Below are 26,610 nucleotides of genomic sequence, written 5' to 3' on the forward strand. Positions count from 1 at the left end.
GAGGATGGTGTTATCTTGGAGATCACATTGGTTTACATGGGATATTTTCCAGCATATTAATGTTTTGTACCAGTGTGTAATGGCATCTGAATGCAAAGTGCACAAACCCAGCTGAATGTCTTGAGCTGGGTTGCACTGTGCTAATTCATTCACCACCCTCCTCTTGGCTCCCTGGCAACATGCTCTTTCCTGGAGGTACTTATGGCATAGTTCTCCCTGATCTTTGTGTACTTTGCCCTCATCTCCATAACTCAGCAGCCCCAATCCTTCATTGTATTCCCTTCCACAGATTAGTTTTAGGCTTTTGTTGTTATTCTTTGCAAAGTCCTATTTATACAATAGTATTTCTTTATTTATTAGTCATTTAACTTTTCAAAAGCTGTGCTGGCATTTTTACTAGGAATATTATCATTTTTGTTAGTACATTAATTGTAAAGTTTGTATGTTTTGAGTGGAATTGCATAAAATTAGAGTGACTTCACTCTGATACTATTTTGCCTCTATTGTTTTTAGTGTATAATCTTGTAGACTTGAGTTCACTTCTTTTTAAAGAAATACATTTGTTGCATTAAGGCAAAACAACTGTACATCAATTTTTCAATTGAATGAGAAGATAGCAACAAAAACAATAACAAAAACCATAAGGAGGTCTAGACTCCAGATTGCGATTAGAATGATTACCTACATTTGAAAGTGAATATTCAGATATGAATGATGTTTCAAATTATATGCTTTATGTTATTGGTTTTGTTAAGCCAATTAGATATGATGGTAATTTCCAAATAATCTCACTGGTCACATATAAGTCCTGGGATGCCAGAAACGACAGTGAAGTTGGTTATTCATGATCTTCCAAAATCCTAGATGAAAGACAAATGAAAGCATATATGTTGGCTGAATACTTGGGCCAAAGACAAAGTTCTATGTCTCTATTAGAAAGAAATAAATGCACACTGACCTACATAAATTTTATTTATATATAAAATTTAAGTATATGTAAGTATATATATATATATATATATATATAATTTAAGTATATTTGTATACATACATCGGTTTTTTTTTGAGATTTTGGTACTTGTTCTTTTTAGGTCCTAAAAAGCCTAAAGAATGGCCAGGCGTGGTAGCTCACGCCTGTAATCCCCGCACTTTAGGGGGCAAAGGTGGGTGGATCACAAGGTCAGGAGTTCGAGACTAGCCTGACCAACATGGTGAAACCCTGTCTCTACTAAAATTACAAAAATTAGCTGGATGTGGTAGCAGGCACCTGTAATCCCAGCTACTCAGGAGGCTGAGGCAGGAGAATCACTTGAAATTAGGAGGCGGAGGTTTCAGTGAGCCTAGATCACACCATTGTAGTCCATCCTGGATGACAGAGTGAAACTGTCTCAAAAAAAAAAAAAGCCTGAAAAATATAACACACTTCTCCCCCATTTAGGGGGCCTCCTCTTTGGCCAAATATAATGCTATTTCTTAGAATATATATATATATATGTAGGAAAAAGCATCCATGAATGGCATGTTCATTCTCAGGAGTTTGAGTGCTTATATCTCAGATCAAAGAAGTTTGCTAGCAAGTGGTATTAATATTTTGGGAGAAGTTGTTTCCTAGGTGTATGTTTGTAGGGAGGAAGTATAAAGATCAATTCATATGTACCCAACTCAGTTTAATGCCCTTAAGGTATTTGTCTTTTGAAGAAAACTACAATAATATTAACATCCCTTAAAATGTATGTGCATTAATTTCAGTTACATACTTTTAACTGCCTGCCATCACATTTAGGGCTTCACACTGCCAGTATAACTCAGGAATGCTGCCCAGTGACAAACAGCAAAGGCTAAGATGAATTTGGAGCTTGATGCAAAATGTTCTCTGGGTCAGTATCCACCATTCCAGGTGCCATCTGGAGATCAAGTGCCTGGAGATTGTGCCTTGAGACATTCTATTGGTTAGAAAGGCAGACTCTGGGTTCAAAGCTCAGCTACATCACCTCGCTGCTGTGTGAACTTGGTAAATTACTTAATATCTTTGTCTCAATTTTCTCTTTTTTGAAAGTCTGGGTTAAATGATTCCAATTATATTGGATTGCTGAGAGGATTAAATGAAATAAACATAAAGTAATTAGTATAATGCCTGGCACATTATGAATGTTTGATGCATGCTAGCCTTCATGATGATGAGGTTTTCTGAGTGTTTTTTTCCAAGTTATAAGTAAAATCATGACTGTGAAATAGCTAGCATTGCAAAGAGGCTACCAGCTGAAAAGGCATAGAATGCTGTCATCACTGGAGTCAGGATTAAGGTAATCGGTTGTATTGAAAAGGCAAACTGATCACCAGCATTGATTAACTACATGGAAGGAGAGCATCTGACCCCATAGACAAGAGGATGTTACATTATGACCAAACAAAAATTTCTGTCAAAGAGAACATGGGAACTAATGCAACTAATGGCCTAGGCTAACACTTAGTATACAATTGGATATGCCAGTGACATTTGGTCTATTTCATGAACAAGCATTTTAATATATTCTTTTTTCATAACCCATGTATTTCCCGTATACATTCATGTTATATACCTTAAAAGGACATAATGTCTATGACCGCATGTTGAGAACTCATGGAGGGCATGGGTAAGAGTACAGGCTCTGGCTTCACATTTTCCAGCTCTTCCATGAACCAGATGTGTAATTCTGGCAAATTGCTAAGGACTCTGGGTCTTGGTTTTCTCATCAGTACAATGGAGGTAAAAATGATTCCTACTGCATAGATTTATTATGACGACTATATAATTTAATTGACATCAAATATATGGTGCCTTGAGCATAATTAGTCAATAAATACTACCTATTAATAGTTGTAAATTATCATTATTTTTAAGCATTTATAAATGATCTACCATTTTACAGAGACTTAAACATCACCTAAATCCAGAGTTCCTGCTATGCATGTTAGGTCATATGTCTGAAAATGAGTGGAAATGGCAGTTAAGAAGGAGGCACAGAGCAAGTTTCTATTTCCATTTAGTTAGAGAAAGCTCACTGGGGAATAATCTTCACAGCTCTTAAGGAGAGAAGATATATAACACGGTGGTCTTAACGGAGACAAGAAAGAAATACAAGAATTCACAAAGGTGAGGAGGTGGACAATGAAGGAAATGAAAGGTAAGGAGGACTACTTTTGAAGAAAAAAGGATGGATAGTGGGGGTAGAAAAATAATAAGATACTTAATTGTGGGCTATTGCAAGAATGGCATTAAAATTGTATTAGTTATGGTAATGCTGGCTGCTATAATACATAAATGCTGAAATATCAGTGGCTCAACACAACAGTATTTTCCAATTCTGTCAGAGTCCAGTAGAGCAGTTCCTGGTTAGGTAACTGTCTTCCTATATTGCATTTCAGGATCCCCTGCCATCTTGTGAATCCACCATCTTCCACATGTAGATCCCATAAGTCACTCTGTGAGGACCTTCATTCCAACCAACTGGAAGAGGACATCACATGGAATATTGCAGGCAGGAGGTTTTTTTTTATAGTCCAGGCCTGGCAGTGCAGCTTATCATTTTAACCCGCATTCCACTAGTCAGAATCTATGACCTTACAACATCTAATTCTGTGCCCAAGAGGAAAAGACATGAGTTTTGAAGCAGATCCTAGCCTCTGCCCCAGAGACTTTTGTATAAAGTTACTATATTACCTTTTAAAATAGGGACCATAATACAAATTTGTAATCTAACTAGGAAAAAGAGAAAACTGAATTGTATCTGGAGATTCAGGAACAACTGAACTCAATATATCTCATTACTACAGAATAAAGATCTATGAATTAATTTTTATGCAAATCAAAATTCAATTTCTTCGGAAAGCTCTTTGATGATTACAAGAACAAAAACTAGCAGTTAATTCTTAATCTGGATGAGGCACTGTGCTAAGAGCTTTATACATTTATCTAATTTACTTACTGTTGCTATATCTTAATGAAGTAGGAGTGATTATTTCTATTTTATATACTGAATTTCTATTTTATACTGAATCCCAAGAAAGTCAACATCCAAGAAATGTGCTGACTTGCCTAAGATCATAGAGACAGTACAAGGTGGAATAGAGGCCGGGCGTGGTGGCTCATGCCTGTAATCCCAGCACTTTGGGAGGCTGAGGCAGGCAGATCACCAGGTCAGGAGATCGAGACCATCCTGGCCAACATGGTGAAACCCCATCTCTACTAAAAATACAAAAAAATTAGCCAGGTGTGGCAGCGTGCTCCTGTAGTCCCAGCTATTTGGGAGGCTAAGGCAGGAGAATTGCTTGAACTCGGGAGGCAGAGGCTGCAGTGAGCCGAGATGGGGCCACTGCACTCCAGCCTGGCAACTGAGTGAAACTCCGTCTCAAAAAAAAAAAAAAAAAAGAGGTGGAATAGAAATGCAAACACAGGTTTTGTTCCCAAAGCCATCAGACTCTACTGCTTCTTGTAACTTCTAATCATTCCTCTATTCAGAAATCCTTGTGTATAACCATCTGATGCTCCTATATGTCTCTCTGCAAATTTTGGTATGTATGTTGATTTCTAAGCTGTATTGGTTAATTTTTACTGTGTAACAAACACTCTTAAAGTACTGAGCTTTAAAGCAAGAATGACTTGTTATTTCTCAAGATTCTGCAGGTTCACTGAATGGTTTTTCTCTTTCAGTTGGGATTGGCTGGAGTCACATATGAAGCTGTATCCAACTGGTGGCTGGCTGGGCTGGCTGGAGGGTCCAAGAAAGCTCCTCTCACATGCCTGGGGCCCTTGTGTGATCAGCTGTGATACCTAAATTCTCCTTCATGTGGAGTCTCTCCTCATAGCTTTTTCTCTTCCAGAACCTCTCCACTATTTTTATAGAATAGTCTGGAATTCCTTACAGCATGGAGGCTGTTTTCCAACAGCAAGAAAATAGAGGCTCCCAGTCCTCTTTAGGGCGAGGCCCAGAACTGGCTCAGCATCACTTCTGCCACATTCTATTGGACAAAGGAGTCATGAGGCTAGCTCAGATTAAAAGAGTGGGGAAAGAGATTTCACTGCTCAGTGGAAGAAGCAGCAAATAATTTATGGCCATCCTTTAATCCACCGCATGCTATTCTTTGTAGGAATATCTGGCACTGTCATCCAACTAAACTCCTGAAGGGAACATCTGGATCTTCTTGATGTTACAATTGGTTCTTAACAGCTAGAACTATGCTCTTCTGCACACAATGAGTCTAAAGAATTTTGATCAATTGAAAGTAGATAAACCATAATCTATTAAATTTCCTTGGGAGAAAAAGCAGCTAGAACACTCACAACAGAACAGAGACCCTCAGGACATCTTAGGCTTATCACCTGTGGAATTTGTTAAATAACTCCTTCCAATCATTTTCTTTCCAGAGAAATTGTGGCAATGCACCTACATCCCTTTATGGGTTCTCTGCTTCTGTGCACACCCAATCTTAGGTGCTCACTGATCATCTACTTGTCTGAGCTGAAATATGGAGGCTTTCTACTGATTTGCATCTGAAAGTCACAAAAAGTGGTACATTTGGAATTTAGGGCAAATGATAATTTAACATCGTACAATGAACTAACAATCCCGTCAAAAGATTCTGCTAAAATGATTGTCCATTTTTTGTTGGCTGTCTATTAGAAGAAAAAGTTGCTTAGGGCACACATAAAAAAATATGTTGGCTCTCACATGATCTATTTTCAAGCATAGGTGCCTTATAGGGCTCACCCTAGGCATGATAATCTTGGCTATAGGGTATGGCATCAGCCCTTAATTGTTCACTACTTTATAAGGGATTTTTTTCTAGGTAAGGCATACACACACGTGTACAAGCCAATAAATAAATAATAAAAGATGATAAAGTTGTACAAGTATAAAACTATGAGACTGAATAGGAATCAGCAATTGGGTAATCTTATCAGTAAAACACAGGGATGCCCCTTGTGAAAGTGAAACAGCTTCGTTAAATTTGCCTTGTCTTTCTTTGCACTAAACATCCAAAACCATGCATTCACATATGGTTTGCTGTAGTAGAAGTAACACCTTTTGCTTCCATTCAAGCCTCCTTATTTGCCAAGATCCCTGTAAGCAGATAATGACAAAAATTTATGAGGGTTAGATCCAAAAACAAAGGCCTGGAGGCATATTGTTGGAAAGATAAAAACTGCTCTTTTGGGACTTCTCTGTTTCTTTATTACCTGAGAAAAGATGGAGTAGTAATTGACATGTGGTTCTTGACAGATGTTGACAAGGGAAAAGCATGTAACTAAGCCCCTCGGAGTTTTTGCAAAGGATTATGATGCTTGTCTCCATGTTCCATAACCTCAAGAGTACAATCAAATATCCTCCCTTACTCCAAGTGCCAAACAGACATCCATGCAGATGCTATAGGACTGTATCAGCATCTGGCCAAAGAATATAATTCTCTTGTCTCACATAAAGGGCATACACAATAGAGACCATTGAATGTGGAGTGAGTGCTTTGATATATTCTATTGTTAATCTCTCTTGAAATATAGTGATTGTTGTGGAGAAGTAATTCACCAAAAATTTTCCTTTTTAAAACTCAGAGCTTGTATTGTGGCATGCACTATAAAATTAAACAATTTATTGTTTTGCTCCAAAATTGTATCCATATTTTATTTGATAAAATAGTAAGATGATAGGAATATTAACAAATATGCTATTAGAATAGTACTGGATGAGAGTAAGAATTAGATTTAGACAAGAAACATTTTCTCCATATTTGCCAAACATCCAGATGAAAAGTTGAAAAATTTTCAGTCATGCAGATGTTCTAAATATCCAGATGTTATGTAGAGAGGATATTTGCAACAAATAAAACTTTCTTTATTCATCCATATGTTTCATTCTACTTTTATTTTGTAGAAAATTGTAGAATAATGGAAATTACAAGCATATTTTAGTTTATAAAACCAAAAATCAAGCAAAATGTAGTAATACCATTTTCACATTTCTTTTCAGTATGTCTGCAGTAGTAAACTAAGAATTCCTAGGGTTTTAATGAAAGAAGAATTGTTTATGATTTTAAAAAATCACACTCTGATTTCAGTATGCGCTATATTCCTTTCTCACTTTATATTACTCCATGTTTTAATAATATGGCTAAATAATGATTTGAGATTTTCATTTGCTTTAACCCTTATATTTTTAAGTTTGCCTCTCTTCTGTATTAACTCCAGCAGTAGTTTCTGTGGTTCTACCAGAGAGGGAGTACATATCAGAGTGAAGGGCACAGATAGCTATAAATCACCCTAAATTTGGTTTCCAAAACTTAAGCCTCAAAGAAAAGAGTCTGGTTAATATGAGGAAAAATAAAGACACACATTTTTTCTTGGACTTCTAAGTTTGTGGGCAGATACACTAAAATTGAATACTGCATGCAGAGGTTATGCTATCATGATTGTATCAGTCAGCTTAGGTGAGCTTAGGTATGCTTTAGGAACAATCAAGTCCAAAATCTCTTTGTAAAAGCAAAGGGTTATTTCTAACGCTACATGTCTGCTATGGATTCTCTCTACTGGATGTTTAGGCTGAAGGAGAACCTCCTTGTTGAAACAATGACTTTCCTTTGACAAAAGGGGGAAAGAGCCAGGCATAGTGGCACACATCTGTAATCCCAGCTCCTCAGGAGGCTGAGGTGGGAGGATCGCTTGAACCCAGGAGTTCAAGACCAATCTGGGCAACATAGCAAGATTCCATCTCAAAAAAAAGGAGACAGAAAAAGAATGATGGTGGACCCCACAATGGCTCTTAAATCTTCTGTTCAGAAGTGACCTATGTTACTTCTGCTAAAAAATAATTGGATGAATCAAGTCATATGACCAATCCTGATATCTTTGGCCAGTAATTACAATCTTAATATTGGGACAGGCTCTAAGGGAAAGATTTGGCAGGGAGTGGAAACATTTTTACCTCAATAAAACTTACCACAATTCTCATTTAAGCATGCATTATGTGCTTAATTGTTCGTATTTCTGGGTTAGATGTGTCAAAATAGTTATTCATCTATATTTTCCCCGTGGGAGAATGTAAAATATGAGAGAAAACATCACCTAAGACAGATAGAAAACAGGATGAGAAGAGTGAAGCAGCGTGGGATGTTTCCAGATAAGTATGCAGTATTGTTTTATAAATCCCATATAGAAGGAGAGTAAATTCATGTTCAGAATAGAGGAAACTGGTCTCCATCTTATCAAACTGAAAAAAGTTTGTGAAGGAAAAGTTTGTGGCTTAGGAGCCATTTGAATGGGAGAGAAAAGTAATAAATAATGATAACTAACATTTGAGTGTCCTCTTACAATTTATAACTGTAATTTTATTTAATACTTTTAGCAACCACCTGAGGGAGATAGCATTGCTTCCATTTACAAGTGAGGGCACCGAGGCTCAGGTTAAATGGTTGGCCCATATTTTCAGAATAAGTTTCAGAAGGAGAATGTGAGCAATTGCTCTACTTCTGTACATTGTATGCTTTACACGCAAAAAAGGACGAGCCAGGAAAAGCATGTGGCATACCTCAGGAGAGGGCCCCAAATGAGGGGATAGAATGGAAGGAAATGGCCTGAGCACAGTGTTGGATTTGGTTGGTGGAATTCTCCTATGTGAGAACATGAAGGAAGTGAAGCAGTCAGGTATATATGACCTCAAGTGTTTTGAAGTCCTTAATTGGTGATATGGGAAGAAATACAATGATTTCACTTAAGAAATATTTGTTGAAGACCTGCAGACAGGATGATAGACAAGGAAGGCATTGCTGATACAGATTGTGGACATGGAAGAATTTAGCTGGGCCTAAAAGTTAGGTTAAAATTTTTAACAATTTAATTCTATTTTCCATCCCCCACCTTCAGCTGCCTTAGGCTAGCAGGATATTAAGTAAAACTGTTTATAATTATTAGAATTATAAGGAAAGATTGGAAAATGGGTCTTGGTTCTCTTTGGAGAAGGATATTCTGATTTCTTTCATTAGTGGAAAGAGCCAGGGTACTAGCATTGTTGAAAACAACTGTGATGTTGACCACTTCTGGCCAGAGACAACAGTGAGGAATGTTCCAATGGATTTGGTTTCTGTGTTCATTCAGGTCTTCTAAGAAGTAGTTACCAAGATGAGACTAGACCTGCAAGAGATATGTTTGGTGAAAAACCTATGAAGGATAGCAGGGAGGGATCAGGAGAAGGTAGGGAAAGCACTCAGACTGTGATGCAGGTCTCACACTTGTGAAAGAGAGGGGAAACAGAAGAGTTGGGTAGAAAGGGTCTCAGGTTGCAATGGAGTTTTAAGAAAGCTTTGGCCGGGCTTGAGAAGCTGGGGTGTTCTCAAACCAAAATGGCCAGTCCCAGGAATTCTGTGTCTAGTGGGAATGGGCTAGGAATACTACCCTCGTTCCACTCAGTCTTTGGCTGGCAGCTCCCTGTGGAAGATGTGGCCTCAGTGTGAACACAGTAATGGATCTAGAGGAGCAGGAATTGGGGCCATCAGTCAACTATGCTCCCCACAGCAGGACATCTGCACCACCACAGTCCACCCCTTGCACTGCGAGCATCTACTTCTCCATTCAGGTTTGGGGGAGAATTCCTCCATGGCTCCCATCAGCCTCCCTTCATGAGAGGATCTTAGAGGGAAGTTAGTGGAACACATTATGGTCCCTGTCACTGCAGTTGGTCTCAGGGCTACAATTGGTATTCATCCCCTTACTCCTCTATTATGAATTCTAAATTCCCCACCCCAGCTACCACCTTGGCACGTGTAATTGCCTTACCTGGTGGTATTATCTGAATCTTTATTTCTAAGGTGTCTGGGCTTCTGGCAGTAATATATTTCTCAGACCAGTTTGCTGTACATGTTTGTTAACCACTGTAGTGGGCCAAAGATGTATCAGGAGGTGTCCAGTTGCAACACCTGAGTTGTACACATATTCCTTCCTAGCCCTATTGGTTAAAAGCAGCCCTACCTCCTCCCGCTGATCGCAGTAAATTACCCTGCCAGAAAGGTTATTCTTTTCCTGGTCTGCTGGTCCACGGACACAAGGAGTCCAAAATGCCCTGTTAGCAGGCAGAGCTTATAGTTTAATGGTAATCTTTCTTTAGCTCCTGAAATGAGAGTTCTCTCTTTGCAAACCAGTACTTCTAAGCTTGTAGAGTTCATAATTGTGGGAAATATGAGAACCACCCCCTCTAGTGTATTATTTGGAAGGATGGTAAGTGGGACCAATCCTGCTTCTACTCCTTGGTTCCCAGTTCCATGTAGGTTTCCTATTAGGAACACAGCACCGTACAGAAGTTTCTGATTTAATGCACATACTGTATCCTGAAGAATAGTACCCTGTCTTTTCAGAGAATTGCCTCTGAGCTGAAGCTTCATCTATGTCTTTAGAAGGTTATCCAAGTACTCTCTAAGGCTGGCTGCTTATGCATGTGCTTATGCATAAGATCAGTGGATGCGATGGTCTTGTCAGGGATCCGGCCTTCTGAGTAGGGTGGTATATGATAAGATCAGTGTATCTTATCCAATGTATCCAGTCCTGTACTGGATTTTGAAGTGGTTACTTTGTTTTGAAGTAGTTACCCTGGTTGGAGGCTATGCTGCATAGGATCCATGCCTGTGGATCAAAGCAGTTCATAAGTCTCCAGATAGCAGAGCTGGCTAAGGCTCTGTAAGCAGCAAAGGCAAATCTATACTTGAAATGGGTATCTTTTCCTGTGATGATGAACCAATGGCCTCTCTAGAATGGATGGAGCCCAGTGTAGCCAATTTGCCATGAAGTAGCTTGTTGGTCTTTATCAAACATAGTACCATGCCAGGGGCTTGGTATTGAAATTCAGAGGCAGAGATAATTACATTGGCCTTGTAAATAGGAGTCTATGCTGATGGACTTGCACACAGCCTTTGTACTCACAGGCTGTTTCTGGAGTGGCCAATGAGAAAGAATAGCTAACATCAACCAGGCAAGTCATTTTGTGGACTTTGTTGTTCAGTACTTCTTCAATGGTAGATGCTTTCTGGTGGCTGTTAACATGTAATACAAAAACACATTTTGTGCAACTCCCACATGTCCCACATGACTCTCCTGACAACTTCTTGCATCTTATTTTCTAGTCCTTTTTCTTCCAAGCCCCTACCAATTGGCCAATGTCTAGGAATCTTTATATATTCTCACCTTGGACCATTTCTCCTTGCATATCAAAAGAATAATCAAGTACGCTGTTCTTAGCTGTGCCAATGGGAAGATTTTTTCCTCTCCACTGTTTCTCAAGTGTACCCCTGAATATGTTTGCAATACAGTCACTGTCCATTTTCAGTCAAATTTTGGTCCTACACCATATGGGTCCTGCAGTCCAGGGCCTCTCTACACCATATGCCCTAACTATGAAATGAGCCTGGAAAAACCTTTTCAAATAGATATTTCTCATGCTGTAGCATATAAGTTATGCATTTTCTTTTCTTAGTCTCTTACTTTATATGTATTTGATGCCTCAAAAACAAGAATTATATATTCTAATCAATAAACAACACAAATACATATCTTATTCCAAGGTGCCAAACTTGACAGTATTCAGGAATATATCTTATTTGCATGCACATTTGTGTTTACTCTAAATTAAAAGAAAATAAATGTATACAAGCCCAATCCTTGCTTGCATGAATATCTTTCTCACTAATTGCTTCCTACTGTATTTCCACCCAGAAAAGCAGGAAGCTGAAATCATTTACAGTTAGTAAAGCAACACCATTGCCATTCTTTTTATTACACAACAAACCATAACTGGATGCTCAACAATTTCTGTATGCTTTAGGAACAATCAAGCCCAAAATCTCTTTGTAAAAGCAAAGGATTATTTCTAACACTACATATCTGCTATGGATTCTCTCTACTGGATATTTAAGTTGAAGGAGTACCTCTTTATTGAAACACTTTCTTGTGACAAAAGGAGGAAAGAGCCAGGCATAGTGGCACGCATCTGTAATCCCAGCTCCTCAGGAGGCTGAGGTGGGAAGATCACTTGAACCCAGGAGTTCAAGACCAACTTGGGCAACATAGCAAGATTCCATCTCAAAAAAAAGGGGAGAGAAAAAGAATGATGGTGGACCCCACAATGGCTCTTAAATCTTCTGTTCAGAAGTGACCTATGTCACTTCTGCTCAAAAATAATTGGAGAATCAAGTCATATGACTAATTCTGATATCTTTGGGCAGTAAGTACAATCTTATCATTGGGACAGGCTCTAAGGGAAATATTTGGCAGGGAGTGGCAACATTTTTACTTCAATACAACTTGCCACAATTCTCATTTTAAGCATGCATTATGAGCTTAATTGTTCCGATTTCTGGGTTAGATGTGTCAAAATAGTTATTCATCTATATTTTCCCCCTGGGAGAATGTAAAATATGAGAGAAAATATCACTTAAGACAAATAGAGGTTCTGTTCCAAGACGGCCGAATAGGAAGAGCTCCGGTCTGCAGCTCCCAGCAGGATCGACACAGAAGACGGGTGATTTCTGCATTTCCAACTGAGGTACCTGGTTCATCTCAATGGGACTGGTTGGACAGTGGGTGCAGCCCACGGAGGGCAAGCCAAAGCAGGGTGGGGCATCGTCTTATCCAGGAAGCACGAGGGGTTGGCGGATTTCCCTTTCCTAGCCAAGGGAAGCTGTGACAGATGATACCTGGAAAAATGGATCACTCCTGCCCAAATACTGTGCTTTTCCAACGGTCTTAGCAAATGGCACACCAGAAGATTATATCCCGTGCCTGGCTTGGCAGGTCCCATGCCCAGAGAGCCTTGCTCACTACTAGCACAGCAGTCTGAGATTGACCTGCAAGGCAGGGGGCAGGGTGTCTGCCATTGCTGAGGCTTGAGTAGGCAAACAAAGCAGCTGGGGAAGCTTGAACTGGGTGGAGCCCACCACAGCTCAGCAAGGCCTGTTGCCTCTGTAGACTCCACCTCTTGGGGCAGAGCATAGCTGAACAAAAGGTGGCAGGAACTTCTGCAGACTTAAACATCCCTGGCTGACAGCTCTGAAGAGAGCAGTGGTTCTCCCAGCATGGTGTTTGAGCTCGAAGAATGGACAGACTGTCTCCTCAAGTGGGTCCCTGACCCCTGTGTAGCCTAACTGGGAGACACCTCCCAGTAGGGGCCAACTGACACCTCATACAGGCGGGTGCCCCTCTGGGATGAAGCTTCCAGAGGAAGGATCAGGCAGTAATATTTGCTGTTCTGCAGCCTCTGCTGATAATACCCAGGCAAACAGGGTCTGGAGTGGACCTCCAGCAAACTCCAACAGACCTGCAGCTGAGGGACCTGACTGTTAGAAGGAAAACTGACAAGCAGAAAGGAATAGCATCAACATCAACAAAAAGGACATCTACACCAAAACTCCATCTGTAGGTCACCATCATCAAAGACCAAAGGTAGATGAAACCACAAAGATGGCAAGAAACCAGAGCATAAAAGCTGAAAATTCTAAAGACCAGGGCACCTCTTCTCCTCCAAAGGATTGCAGCTTCTTGCCAGCAATGGAACAAAGCTGGATGGAGAATGGCTTTGACAAGTTGACAGAAGTAGGTTTCAGAAGATCGATAATAACAAACTTCTCTGAGCTAAAGGAGGATGTACAAACCCATTGCAAGGAAGCTAAAAACCTTGAAAAGAGATTAGACGAATGGCTGACTAGAATAAATAGTGAAGAGAAGACCATAAATGACCTGATAGAGCTGAAAAACCTGGCACGAGAACTACATTACACACGTACAAGATTCAATAGCCAATTCGATCTAGTGGAAGAAAGGGTATCAGTGATCGAAGATCAAATTAATGAAATAAAGTGAGAAGAGAAGTTTAGAGAAAAAAGAGTAAAAAGAAATGAACAAAGCCTCCAAGAAATATGGGACTATGTGAAAAGACCAAATTTACATTTCATTGGTGTACCTGAAAGTGACAGGGAAAATAGAAGTTGGAAAACACCCTTCAGGATATTAGCCAGGAGAACTTCCCCAACCTAGCAAGGCAGGCCAACATTCAAATTCAGGAAATACAGAGAACACCACAAAGATACTCCTTGAGAAGAGCAAAACCAAGACCCACAATTATCAGATTCGCCAAGGTTGAAGTGACGGAAAAAATATTAAGGGCTGCCAGAGAGAAAGGTCGGGTTACCCACAAAGGGAAGCCAGTCAGACTAACAGTGGATCTCTTGGCAGGAACTCTACAAGCCAGAAGACAGTGGGGGCCAATATTCAACATTTTTAAAGAAAAGAATTTTCAACCCAGAATTTCATATCCACCCAAAGAAAGCCTCATAAGTGAAGGAGAAATAAAATCCTTTACAGACAAGCAAATGCTGAGAGATTTTGTCACCACCAGGACTGCCTTGCAAGAGCTCCTGAAGGAAGCATTAAACATGGAAAGGAACAACAAGCACCAGCCACTGCAAAACATGCCAAATTGTAAAGACCATCAATGCTATGAAGAAACTGCATCAACTAACAGGCAAAATTACCAGCTGACATCAAAATGACAGGATCAAATTCACATACGACAATATTAATCTAAAATGTAAATGGGCTAAATGCCCCAGTTAAAAGACACAGACTTGCAAATTGGATAAAGAGTCAAGACCCATCAGTGTGCTGTATTCAGGAGACTCATCTCACTGCAGAGACACACATAGACTCAAAATAAAGGGATGGAGGAAGATCTACCAAGCAAATGGAAAGCAAAAAAAAGCAGGGGTTGCAATGCTAGTCTCTGAAAAAACAGACTTTAAGCCAATAAAGATGAAAAGAGACAAAGAAGGCCATTACATAATGATAAAGGGATCAATTCAACAAGAAGAGCTAACTATCCTAAATATATATGCACCCAATACAGGAGCACCCAGATTCATAAAGCAAGTCCTTAGAGACCTGAAAAGAGACTTAGACTCCCACCCAATAATAATGGGAGACTTTAACACCCCACTGTCAATATTAGACAGATCAATGAAACAGAAGGTTAAAAAGGATATCCAGGACTTGAACTCAGTTAACTCTCCACCCCAAATCAACAGAATATACATTCTTCTCAGCACCACATTGCACTTATTCCAAAATTGACCACATAATTGGAAGTAAAGCACTCCTCAGCAAATGTAAAAAAACAGAAATCAAAACAAACTGTCTCTCAGACCACAGTGCAATCAAATTAGAACTCGGGATATAGGAAACTCACTAAAAACCACACAACTACATGGAAACTGAACAACCTGCTCCTGAATGACTACAGGGTGAATAATGAAATGAAGGCAGAAATAAAGATGTTCTTTAAAACCACAGAGAACAAAAATACACTGTACCAGAATCTCTGGGACACATTTAAAGCAGTGTGTAGAGGGAAATTTAGAGCACTAAATGCCCGCAAGAGAAAGCAGGAAAGATCTAAAATCAACACCCTAACATCACAATTAAAAGAATTAGAAAGCAAGGGCAAACAAATTCAAAAGCTATCAGAAGGCAAGAAATAACTAAGATCAGAGCAGAATGGAAGGAGATAGAGATGCAAAAAATCCTTCAAAACATCAATGAACCCAGGAGCTGGTTTTTTTAAAAAGATCAACAAAATTGATAGACTGCTAACAAGACTAATAAAGAAGAAAAGAGAGAAGAATCAAATAGATGCAATAAAAAATGATAAAGGGGATTTCACCACCGATCCCACAGAAATACAAACTACCATCAGAGAATACTATAAACACCTCTATGCAAATAAACAAGAAAATCTAGAGGAAATGGATACATTCCTGGACACATACACCCTCCCAAGACTAAATCAGGAAGAAGTTGAGTTTCTGAATAGACCAATAACAGGCTTGGAAATTGAGGCAATAATTAATAGCCTACCAACCAAAAAAAAGTCCAGGACCAGATGGATTCACAGCCAAATTCTACCAGAGGTACAAAGAGGAGCTGGTACCATCCCTTCTGAAACTATTCCAATCAATAGAAAAAGAGGGAATCCTACCTAACTCATTTTATGAGGCCAGCATCATCCTGATACCAAAGCCTGACAGAGACACAACAAAAAAAGAGAATTTTAGACCAATATCCCTGATGAACATTTATGCGAAAATCCTCAATAAAATACTGGCAAACCAAATCCAGCAACACATCAAGAAGCTTATCCACCACGATCAAGTTGGCTTCATCCCTGGGATGCAAGACTGGTTCAAGATACACAAATCAATAAACATAATCCATCAGATAAACAGAACCAACAACAAAAACCATGATTATCTCAATAGATGCAGAAAAGGCCATTGACAAAATTCGACAGTGCTTCATGCTAAGAACTCTCAATAAACTAGGTATAGATGGAACGTATCTCAAAATAATAAGAGCTATCTAGGACAAACCCACAGCCAATATTATACTGAATGGGCAAAAACTGGAAGCATTCCCTTTGAAAACTGGCACAAGACAGGGATGCCCTCTCTCACCACTCCTATTCAACATAGTGTTGGAAGTTCTGGCCAGGGAAATCAGGCAGGAGAAGAAAGTAAAGGGCATTCAATTAGGAAAAGAGAAAGTCAAATTGTCCCTGTTTGCAGATGACATGATTGTATATCTAGAAAACCCCATTGTCTCAGCCCAAAATCTCCTTAAGCTGATAGGCAACTTCAGCAATGTCTCAGGATACAAAATCAATGGCAAAAATCACAAGCATTCTTATACACCAATAGCAGACAAACAGAGAGCCAAATCATGAGTGAACTCCCATTCACAATTGCTTCAAAGAGAATAAAATACCTAGGAATCCAGCTTAAAAGGGACGTGAAGGACCTCTTCAAGGAGAACTACAAACCACTGCCCAGTGAAATAGAAGAGGATACAAACAAATGGAAGAACATTCCATGCTCACGGATAGGAAGAATCAATATCGTGGAAATGGCCATACTGCCCAAGGTAATTTATAGATTCAATGCCATCCCCATCAAGCTACCAATGACTTTCTTTACAGAATTGGAAAAAACGACTTTAAAGTTCATATGGAACCAAAAAATAGCCTGCATCAAGACAATCCTAAGCGAAAAGAACAAAGCTGGAAGCATGCTACCTGAATTCAAACTATACTCCAAGTAACCAAACTTACTACAGTAACCAAAAGAGCAGGGTACTGGTACCAAAACAGAGATATAGACCAATGGAACAGAACAGAACCCTCAGAAATAACACCACACATCTACAACCATTTGATATTTGAGAAACCTGACAAAAACAAGAAATGGGGAAAGGATTCCCTATTTAATAAATGGTGCTGAGAAAACTGGCTAGCCATATGCAGAAAGCTGAAACTGGATCCCTTCCTTACAGCTTATACAAAAATTAATTCAAGATGGTTTAAAGACTTCAATGTTAGACCTAAAACCATAAAAACCCTAGAAGAAAACCTAGGCAATACCATTCAAGACATAGGCATGGGCAAAGACTTCATGACTAAAACACCAAAAGCAATGGCAACAAAAGCCAAAATTGATAAATGGGATCTAATTAAACTAAAGAACTTCCACACAGCAAAAAAAAACTACCATCACAGTGAACACGTAACCTACAGAATGGGAGAAAATTTTTGCAATCTATCCTTCTGACAAAGGGCTAAAATCCAGAATCTACAAAGAACTTAAACAAATTTACAAGGAAAAAACAAACGACCCCATCAAAAAGTGGGCAAAGGATATGAACAGACACTTCTTAAAAGAAGACATTTATGCAGCCAACAGACACATGAAAAAATGCTCATCATCACTGGTCATCAGAGAAATGCAAATCAAAACCACAATGAAATACCATCTCACACCAGTTAGAATGGTGATCATTAAAAAGTCAGGAAACAATAGATGCTGGAGAGGATGTGGAGAAATAGGAATGCTGTTACACTGTTGGTGGGACTGTAAACTATTTCAACCATTGTGGAAGACAGTGTGGTGATTCCTCAAGGATTGAACTAGAAATACCATTTGACCCAGCGATCCCATTACTGGGTATATATCCAAAGGATTATAAATCATTCTACTATAAAGACACATGCACACGTATGTTTATTGCAGCACTATTCACAATAGCAAAGACTTGGAACCAACCCAAATGTCCATCAATGATAGACTGGATAAAGAAAATGTGGCACATATACACCATGGAATACTATGCAGCCATAAAAATGATGACTTCATGTCCTTTGCAGGGACATGGATGCAGCTGGAAACCATGATTCTGAGCAAACTATCACAAGGACAGAAAACCAAACACCACATGTTCTCACTCATAGGTGGGAACTGAACAATGAGAACACTTGGACACAAGGTGGGGAACAACACACCCCACGGCCTGTCGTGGGGTGAGGGGCAGGGGGATGGATAGCATTAGGAGAAATATCTAATGTAAATGACGAGTTAATGGGTGCAGCAAACCAACATGGCACATGTATACATATGTAACAAACCCGCATGTTGTGCACATGTACCCTAGAACTTATGTATGTATAAAAAAAAGACAGATAGAAAACAGGATGAGGAGAGTGAAGCAGCATTGGATGTTTCCAGATGGGTATGCAGTATTGTTTTATAAATCACATACAGAAGGAGAGTAAATTCTATATTTTCTTTTCTTTTTTTCCCCTCAAGAATGTGACTTCAAAGGTTATAGTTTATTGTAACCTTATTTCCTCTGAGTGCTTTCAGTGGTGAAGGCTCTGTATGACTTCCTTGGTTATAGGAAGTCTTTCTCAGATGCTGGTTGTATTAACGATGTGCTGAATGTGTCAGCAGGTTTACTGTATACAGTGGGGTTGGGATGGCAGGGGTCTCATGATGCTTATCTCATTCTCCAGTGGTGTCCTTTTAATTTATTTTTCCCCCAGTATTTTATTCATTGGTTTGAGCAGTTCAGGTTTCAGGCCAGTAGGAGATGCTCACGGGTAAAAGCCAGCTGTGGCTAAAGCAGGTGGTAAATGCCCAATGGTGGGCAGAGGTCCTAGCCTTGACGGCGGTGGCTGGGGGAGCTCTAAGTGAAACACATTGAAGTCTTTTCAGGGAGAAGGGAGTGAGCCACCCCAAGTCACCTACAAGGCCAGCAGGAAAGCAATCCACCTCCCAGTCACACTCTTGACTGAGTGTTCTAGGTATTCAGATCAGACAGGCACCTCTTTTCATTTGCAGGAATTCTGATATTCCATGTAGGGAGGGATTGTGACTTTACCCCTTGTGCAAGCCTGAACCTAGAGGGCACTCCTCCTGTGTGGATGTAGAAAACCTGAAATGTCCCACAAAGGCTATCTACAGGTGCACCCACACCAAGCTCCCATGGGAGAAGCCTTAGCTGTGTCTGGTGGGCAAGGGGGAGAGATCCCCTTCTCCAAGACCCTTCATCTGCACCAGGGCTGCCTGACTATTGGGGTAGAGTAGCAGACTTTCCCTGCTGAGCCCAGCACTGCATCTGTACCTCTGTTGAAAGGCATTTCCCACAGGCAGACATTTCTGCGACTCAAGGCCTGACATCTGGATTCTTTTGTCCCACAGGATGCTCCCTAGATCTGGTACACTCCTGCTTCCTCTAGGAGTAGGAGTCCCTGAGGGCCAGGCTACTGTGAATCCTGCTGCTCCTCTGGGTCTAGCAACCCAGTGGGGCTGCCACACTCCAGGCTGGTGCTGGGGAATGTCTGAAAGGGATCCAGTGATGTGATGTGTCCAGCCGCAGGTACCAGCACCAGCTCTGATGGAGGTGGCAGGGGAATAACATAGATGCTGAGAGATTTCCTTTGTTACAAATAGCCTTACTTGTGTTGGCTTTCCCAAACGCCCATTGTAGTAGTAATAAACTGGTCACACTCAGTCAGGAGTGTGACTGGGAGGTGGATCGCTTTCTTGCTGGCCTTGTAGGGGACTCGGGGTGGCTCCCTCCATTCTCCCTGAAAAGACTTCAATGTGTTTCACTTAGAGCTCCCCCAGCCACCACTGTCAAGGCTAGGACCTCTGCCCACCACTGGGTATCACATTTACCACCTGCTTTAGTCACAGCTGGCTTTTACCCGTGAGCATCTCCTACTGGCCTGAAACCTGAACTGCTCAAACCAAAGAATAAAATACTGGGGAAAAAATAAACTAAAAGGATACCACTGGAGAATGAGATAAGCATCATGAGACCTCGACCATCCCAACCCCACTGTATACAGTAAACCTGCTGACACATTCAGCACATCGTTAATACAACCGGCATCTGAGAAAGCCATCAAAGACTTCCTATAACCAAGGAAATCGTACAGAGCCTTCACCACTGAAAGCACTCAGAGCCAAATAAGGTTAGTAGTAGAATTAAACTGGTCACTCACATTCTCCTGGTGAGGCAGGATGTTGCAGGCAATGGTGATAGCTGAAGTCACTCATAAATTTTATTCTTCCTTGGTGCTGTGTTATTCTACCAGGAGATGCTGTAATGGATTGTGTCAGTTGGCCTTCAGCAAGGAGGTGACACTTGCCAAAGTGCATCAGCTATGGTGGTAGCAGTGGGATTTGTGCTTGCTTTATGTTATCCAAGGGAGGTACTCTAATGTCTCAGGCAATGGGAAGGGCCATAGAGCTCCCCAAAGTCTCCATTCTTTGTGTTAAGCTATGAGGGCAGGTGGATGGGCAAAGCCAGGTGGCGGCTGGGTCAGGCAAGTCTGTACTCTGGCTCCCCGTGTGTGCGCACAAGCAACAGCCCCAGTGGGGAGCAGAGGGAAGTTCTCTGGCTTCTGGGGTGGTACTCCAGGGAAGAGTGCAGCTGCCTCTGCTGCACATAAGAATCCACACAGGGAGTGGGGAGTAGCAGCTGGCAGTAAGCCCCACACAGCTCCCATGCACTTAGCAAAGCAGGTCTCGCACTCACATTGTTCCACTAGCAGCAGCTAGCTAGGTTCCAGACAGCCTGTGCTCAGAACCCAGAACTGCCCCCAGGCCATAAACCTTCCCCACTAAGAAAGAAACCACAGCTTTCAGGTCATGCCTCTCCCAGTCTGGCCCCAAAGCAGGGGCATCCAGCTTCTGCACCTGTGGCTACAGCACCCTTTCTGCCGGTGGTCTTGGGGGTTCGTCCCTACTTGAGATTATATCATGAATCTCAGTTGGGAGCTTCTCTCCACCTGTGACCACCGCCTGAGTTAACTGGCCAACTTCCATGACAGCCACTGTGAGGTAGGATCAGAAATGGCTTTCCTTTGTCCCCACTGGCATCTGGGAGCGCACACAAAGCGTGTCCCAATGCCACTCCTTCTCATATACTCCCCGCTGCTCACCAAATCAGCTCCAGCTCTGGGTAGGGTTGAGGGCTTCCTCTGCGGATTGGATTGCCAGGTTCCCCAGTGGGAGTGTATATCCCTGAGGCAGTTTCTCCCCCTGAACACTCTGGGGACTTATAGTTATCCGCCTGGCTCATGGTGTAGGCTGCAGCCTGCTGCTTCTTTCAAAGGGTCTGTGGTTTCTTCAGTTTTCCTGTTAAGTTCCTGTATTGCTTCTTGGAAAAAAGTTCACAGCATGAGTCTCGACACTATTTTGTCTTTGCAAGTGGGAGAGGCATGCTAACGACCCCTCTAATTCACCATCTTAAAAAAACAAAAAAAAAGAGGCATAAGTTTAAACCAGAAGCTAATAGCCATGCCAACTTTGTCAGACTACACAATTTTCTCTTCTATAAATGGGAATAATATCAACCCTGCAACATTTTGTAAAAGTTTAATATAATAAACATGTAACTAATAGAATGCCTAGCACAAAGCTCTGTTTAATAAAATTTTCTATTATACTCTGATTTTATGCAGTTAAACCTTATGAAGCTGCCAACATTTGATCTTTTTAACCCACAAAAATTGTAATTTCAATGTTTCATGAAAGGAGAACAGGTTAACACTCCCCTATCCGGCCTTTGGGCCTAATAGCATACATACAGTTCAGGCATTGCCACCTCGTGGAATCTAACCATCATTTTTACAAAGTTCCAGTTAGATCACAGGAATAAGCTTTAGTGATCTATTGCACTGCGTTTTGAACATGGTTAATGATATGGTTTGGATCTGTGTTCCCACCCAATCTCATGTTCACCTGTAATCCCCAATGTTGGAGGTGGGGCCTGGAGGGAGGTGATTGGACCAAAGGGGTGGAGTTCTCATGAGTAGATTAGCACCATCTCCTTGGTGATGTTCTTGTGATAGTGAGTTATCATGAGATCTGGTTGTTTAAAAGTGTGTAGCACCTCTTCCCTCTCTCTCTCTCTTCCTCCTGCTCTAGCCTTGTATGATGTCTCACTCCTCCTCTGCCTTCTGCCATGATTGAAAGATCCCTGAGGCCTCACCAGAAGCAGATGCTGCCATGCTTCCTGTACAGCCTGCACAACCATAAGCCAATTATTAATCCTCTTTTATTTATAAATTACTCAGTCTCAGGTATTCCTTGATAGTAGAACAAGGATGGACTAACACAATTAATAATAATGTATATTTCAAAATCGCTGGAATAATAGATTTTTAATGTTCTCACCACAAAAAAATGATGTCAGATGATGGCTATGTTAATTAGCTTGACTGAATCTTTCTATACTGTGTATACATATATCAAACCATCACATTATACTACATAAATACACACAATTATTTGTCAATTAAAAAATGGTAATTTCGTGTGATCTAACCTGTTATTAACAAAGCTATGTATAATTCAATCCCAATTCCTAAAATGCCTAAGATTCTAAGAATCAGATTTAGGATCTAACATTTATGATTTGATAAACATCAAATCATAACAATTTCTAAGAATTCTTTTGATTTCTAAGAATTATTTATTGTTTTATAGCAAAAAAATAGGATGATAATGTAGAAGTTAGAATTCTTCTTTTTGGTTCCATGCCATTTCAAATGATTAGGATTACCTCTGATCTGTGGTCTATGCCTTGGGTGTAAACTCCTTGATTAGATAGAATTCCAAAACCCACATGACTGGAAAGTACATCTCACAAACTAAAGGTGGGGGAGGATGGAAAGAAGGGAGACATATGAACAGAGAAGTCATATAGTGTATCTTCCATTCCCCAGGCTTATGCTCTGACAATTAAAGCCAATTACCAAGGAGAATTCAGGAAATAATGTTAACTGATGCCGTCCATGTCAACTTGTTCTCTCAAAGCAGCTGAAAACAAGTGTGAGAATAAATGGACATTTCTGTAAATAAATTTTTTTTTTTTGCAAATTCTGGCATATTTCTTACAAGTGTTGGAGCTTTAGTATTTGTACTCTCCCATGGGCTAGAATTGAAAATTTCTATTATAATTACTTTCAGCTACTGAAGTCATGTAGGTCCATTTGAGGTATTTGCATAAGTGTATTTTAAGGCAATCTATTTCCTAACATTAAGTAAGTGTTTGACGCTTTAATTATAACTCATCAAGAAAGACCATCTATTTACCTGTCTGTTATCAAAATTTCTAAATTATAGATTGAGGAAAAATGTGAATGCCAGCTGTACTTAAAAGAAATAATAATAATTTACTTATGCAAGAAAATTATAGAGTTCATACACAAAGCTATGATGGATAATGCTTTGGTAAACTAATTGGATATATCAGTTATATCATTATTCTAGAACCTGTATTTCTAACCACTCATATTAAAATAGAACAAATTCCCACTACCTGGATTCTTTACATATACAAAGAAAGGCACAGATCGTAACAAAAAAAAAAAAAAAAAAGAAAAACTACCTATAAAAGTGACTGCTAATAACTACTAACTTATAGATTAAATGACAACTTAAACTATAATCTATTGCTTTAGCAGAGATATCACTGTTATTATAATTGTTCATTTATACCTGGAATGATAAAAAAAAAGTTTTTTTTTTAGATGGCAAACAGGCACAGTTCTGAAAATGAAAAAGTTTCTGTACCAGCAAAGCTGAGAAGATGAATCCTGAAACATTTAATGAATTTTTAAAAATTTCCTCATAGATCATAGCAAAGATTACTGCAAAGTTTTATGAATCAACATTGGGTTCATAGCTTAGGTCTAAGAGAGGGGAAAAAATATATCAGGAAACAAAGGAACAGTAAGTGCAGCCAGTTGTCAGTCTAGAAATATGGCAGATGGTTAAAAGCAGAAGTCATATAGTTAACTCAAAGAGCCAAGGTCCAAACCACCAGGCAGAAGTTGTGAGAAGAGCACCACTGAGCTCCAACCTCCAAACTGGGGATAGAAGCAGAGCAGAGGTGCCTAGTCACAGAACCCAAAAGTTAGTTGTTTTTTGTTCTCTGCGCTTTAAAAATACAACAGAAGACAATGGCTAGCCCTCTCTGGCATGGTCAGTCTAGAGCCAAGTATGAGCTGATTGAGTGTTGCACCTGTCCAACAAAATCAGGCATGTTCTTATTTCCTAGAGGTCATTGTAAGGGACCATGAGGATGTAGACAAGTCAGCAGCAATCAGACACACTGAACACTCTTGGACTAACTCACCTTGCCCAGGTGACATTTTTGCATGTTTGTTTATTTCAGTACAGGAGAAAGAGAACCAGAAATTTGAGCTGTTTTGCATGGCAAATGTGGACAATCTTTAGAAAAAAAAAATTCTCGTATTACTTTTAGTTGGCATTAGGACTGGACTCCAGTTCCCTCCTCAGGAAAGTAGAGTGTTGGGCCTGTTTGGCTCCTTCATTGGAACCAATAGGAGAGAAGCAACAAGTGAACGGGGAAATGACTTAATTGAATAGTTTGTAACTTTGAAACATGCCATAATCCATTTCCATATTCCACAGAGAAGGCACTTGATTTTCCCTGATGATTTTCCACTCCTGCCCTGAGCATTTGCAGAGTGTAAATCAGAGACTGAGAGGCACCAGCAGCGCATTCTACTCCTGGGATAATAAAAACACATGCCCTAGAGCTTCAGTTAGTGGGTTCCCAACCCACCAACAAATGGAATTTCTAACATTGCTCCCTAGTGATTGTATTAATGGGATAATTTTCTCTGACAGGATGTATTTTTTTCTGAAATTATCTGAAATTTCCTCCTCCAAACTCTATCTTACTGCCCACTCCCATGATTATCTCCTTGTGCAATGGAAAACAATATCAACTCCCATGTTAGTTTTCTATTTTTAGACCTGGTTTGGTCAGTCTATAGAGTAAAAAGGTTTATATTTAGCTCCTAAGTTTCTCCCATTAGTAATTCAGACTCGTCACTCCCTTAGTCATTTTTATTGGCTGGTTGGTTGTCAGTTTCATGATGCTTGACCTAAGAATGAAAACAGTATTTCCAGGGATAGTTCATAAGGGTGGGGTTAGATATTTTTGTCTATAGACTATAATGAATCTATATATACCTTGGAAGCCAGTCTAACTTCTTATCCTTTTTCAACCCATTTTTTTTAGCCTCACATGATAAATTCTGAGTTCTTTTTATTAATGATACCTTCTCATCTTGGAAAACAGTTCCTATGCTATGTTGTTATCCCTAGAACTTAGCCCATATGCCTGACATAGTTAGAACTCAAGATATACTTGACGAATAAATGAATAAATAAATGAATAAATAAAGAAAGAAATGATTCAAACATTTCTGGTAAGAGTTATTTCCAAATTATTTTTTGTCTGGATTTATAACATTAAATATGTTTTCTATTTTTCTTTAACATCTTTTAGTGTTTTACTTCAATTGAGGTGTGTTATCAGTTCAACTATTAGAGTGCAATCTCATACTGTACAAGCACATATGTCCATGTTTTGCATAAAATTTGTGGAGCCACATGACTTGAATGATCTTTGCCGTAGGATTTCTGGCCTGTTAAGTGACTTTAGAAATCATCTGGTCTGATTCCAACATTTTGTAGACTTTAAACCTGACACCTAGAAAAGATTCTAGGGGATATAGTTAAATGTTTTCTATTATCGTTTTCTCTTTTGTTCACACTTTATTCTTTGTATTTGAAGCCCATACCATGTCATCTGGAACGGTCAACTCTTTCGTACCACTCAAACATACATTTTTTTCTTACATTTGAAAATCCAGCTACTGTTTTAAAGGACTTATCTCCATCTGTGTTTCAAACTCAGCAATTTGCAAGCTCTCTGGCGATCCACTGATGATCCCTGAAGTTTCCTAGATGAAAACGGTTAATTCTAGATAGTTAAAAGTTGACCTCTTAGAGTTCTGAGATTCATTGAGGTCCATAATCAGCATCCGAGGTTCTTGCTGTGGTCTCTTTTCTGCACGTAATTATTTTCCTTCACATGTTTGCCCTTTTGATTATACGTGGAATTTTGAGGTTGGTCACTTGGTGGCACTGTAGTTAATAGCTTGATTTTCTTGCGTATTTTTCCACTGCCTTCATAGCTTTTGTTTTTAAATTGCAATTATGTGAAATTTGTGCGTCTTTTAAATTCTGCTGCAGGTGAAATGATTTAATGGTTCTTGACTTCTGGATTAATTTTAAGCATTATAAACATTGTGAAAACAGACTCTTGCTAATAATGATCATTATCGTAATGGCTTGAGGCATAATCATTTACTAACATTAGCCAAA

At 39.8% G+C, this 26,610-nt stretch overlaps 1 pseudogene; it reads left to right on the top strand.

Moving 5' to 3' along the window:
* Nucleotides 1–21,922: 21,922 nt before the first annotated feature.
* On the top strand, nucleotides 21,923–22,032 carry LOC129489057 (uncharacterized; annotated as a pseudogene).
* The last annotated feature ends 4,578 nt before the right edge of the window (nucleotides 22,033–26,610 follow it).

Source organism: Symphalangus syndactylus, chromosome 8, assembly GCF_028878055.3.
Source record: "Symphalangus syndactylus isolate Jambi chromosome 8, NHGRI_mSymSyn1-v2.1_pri, whole genome shotgun sequence".
Lineage (NCBI taxonomy): Eukaryota > Metazoa > Chordata > Mammalia > Primates > Hylobatidae > Symphalangus > Symphalangus syndactylus.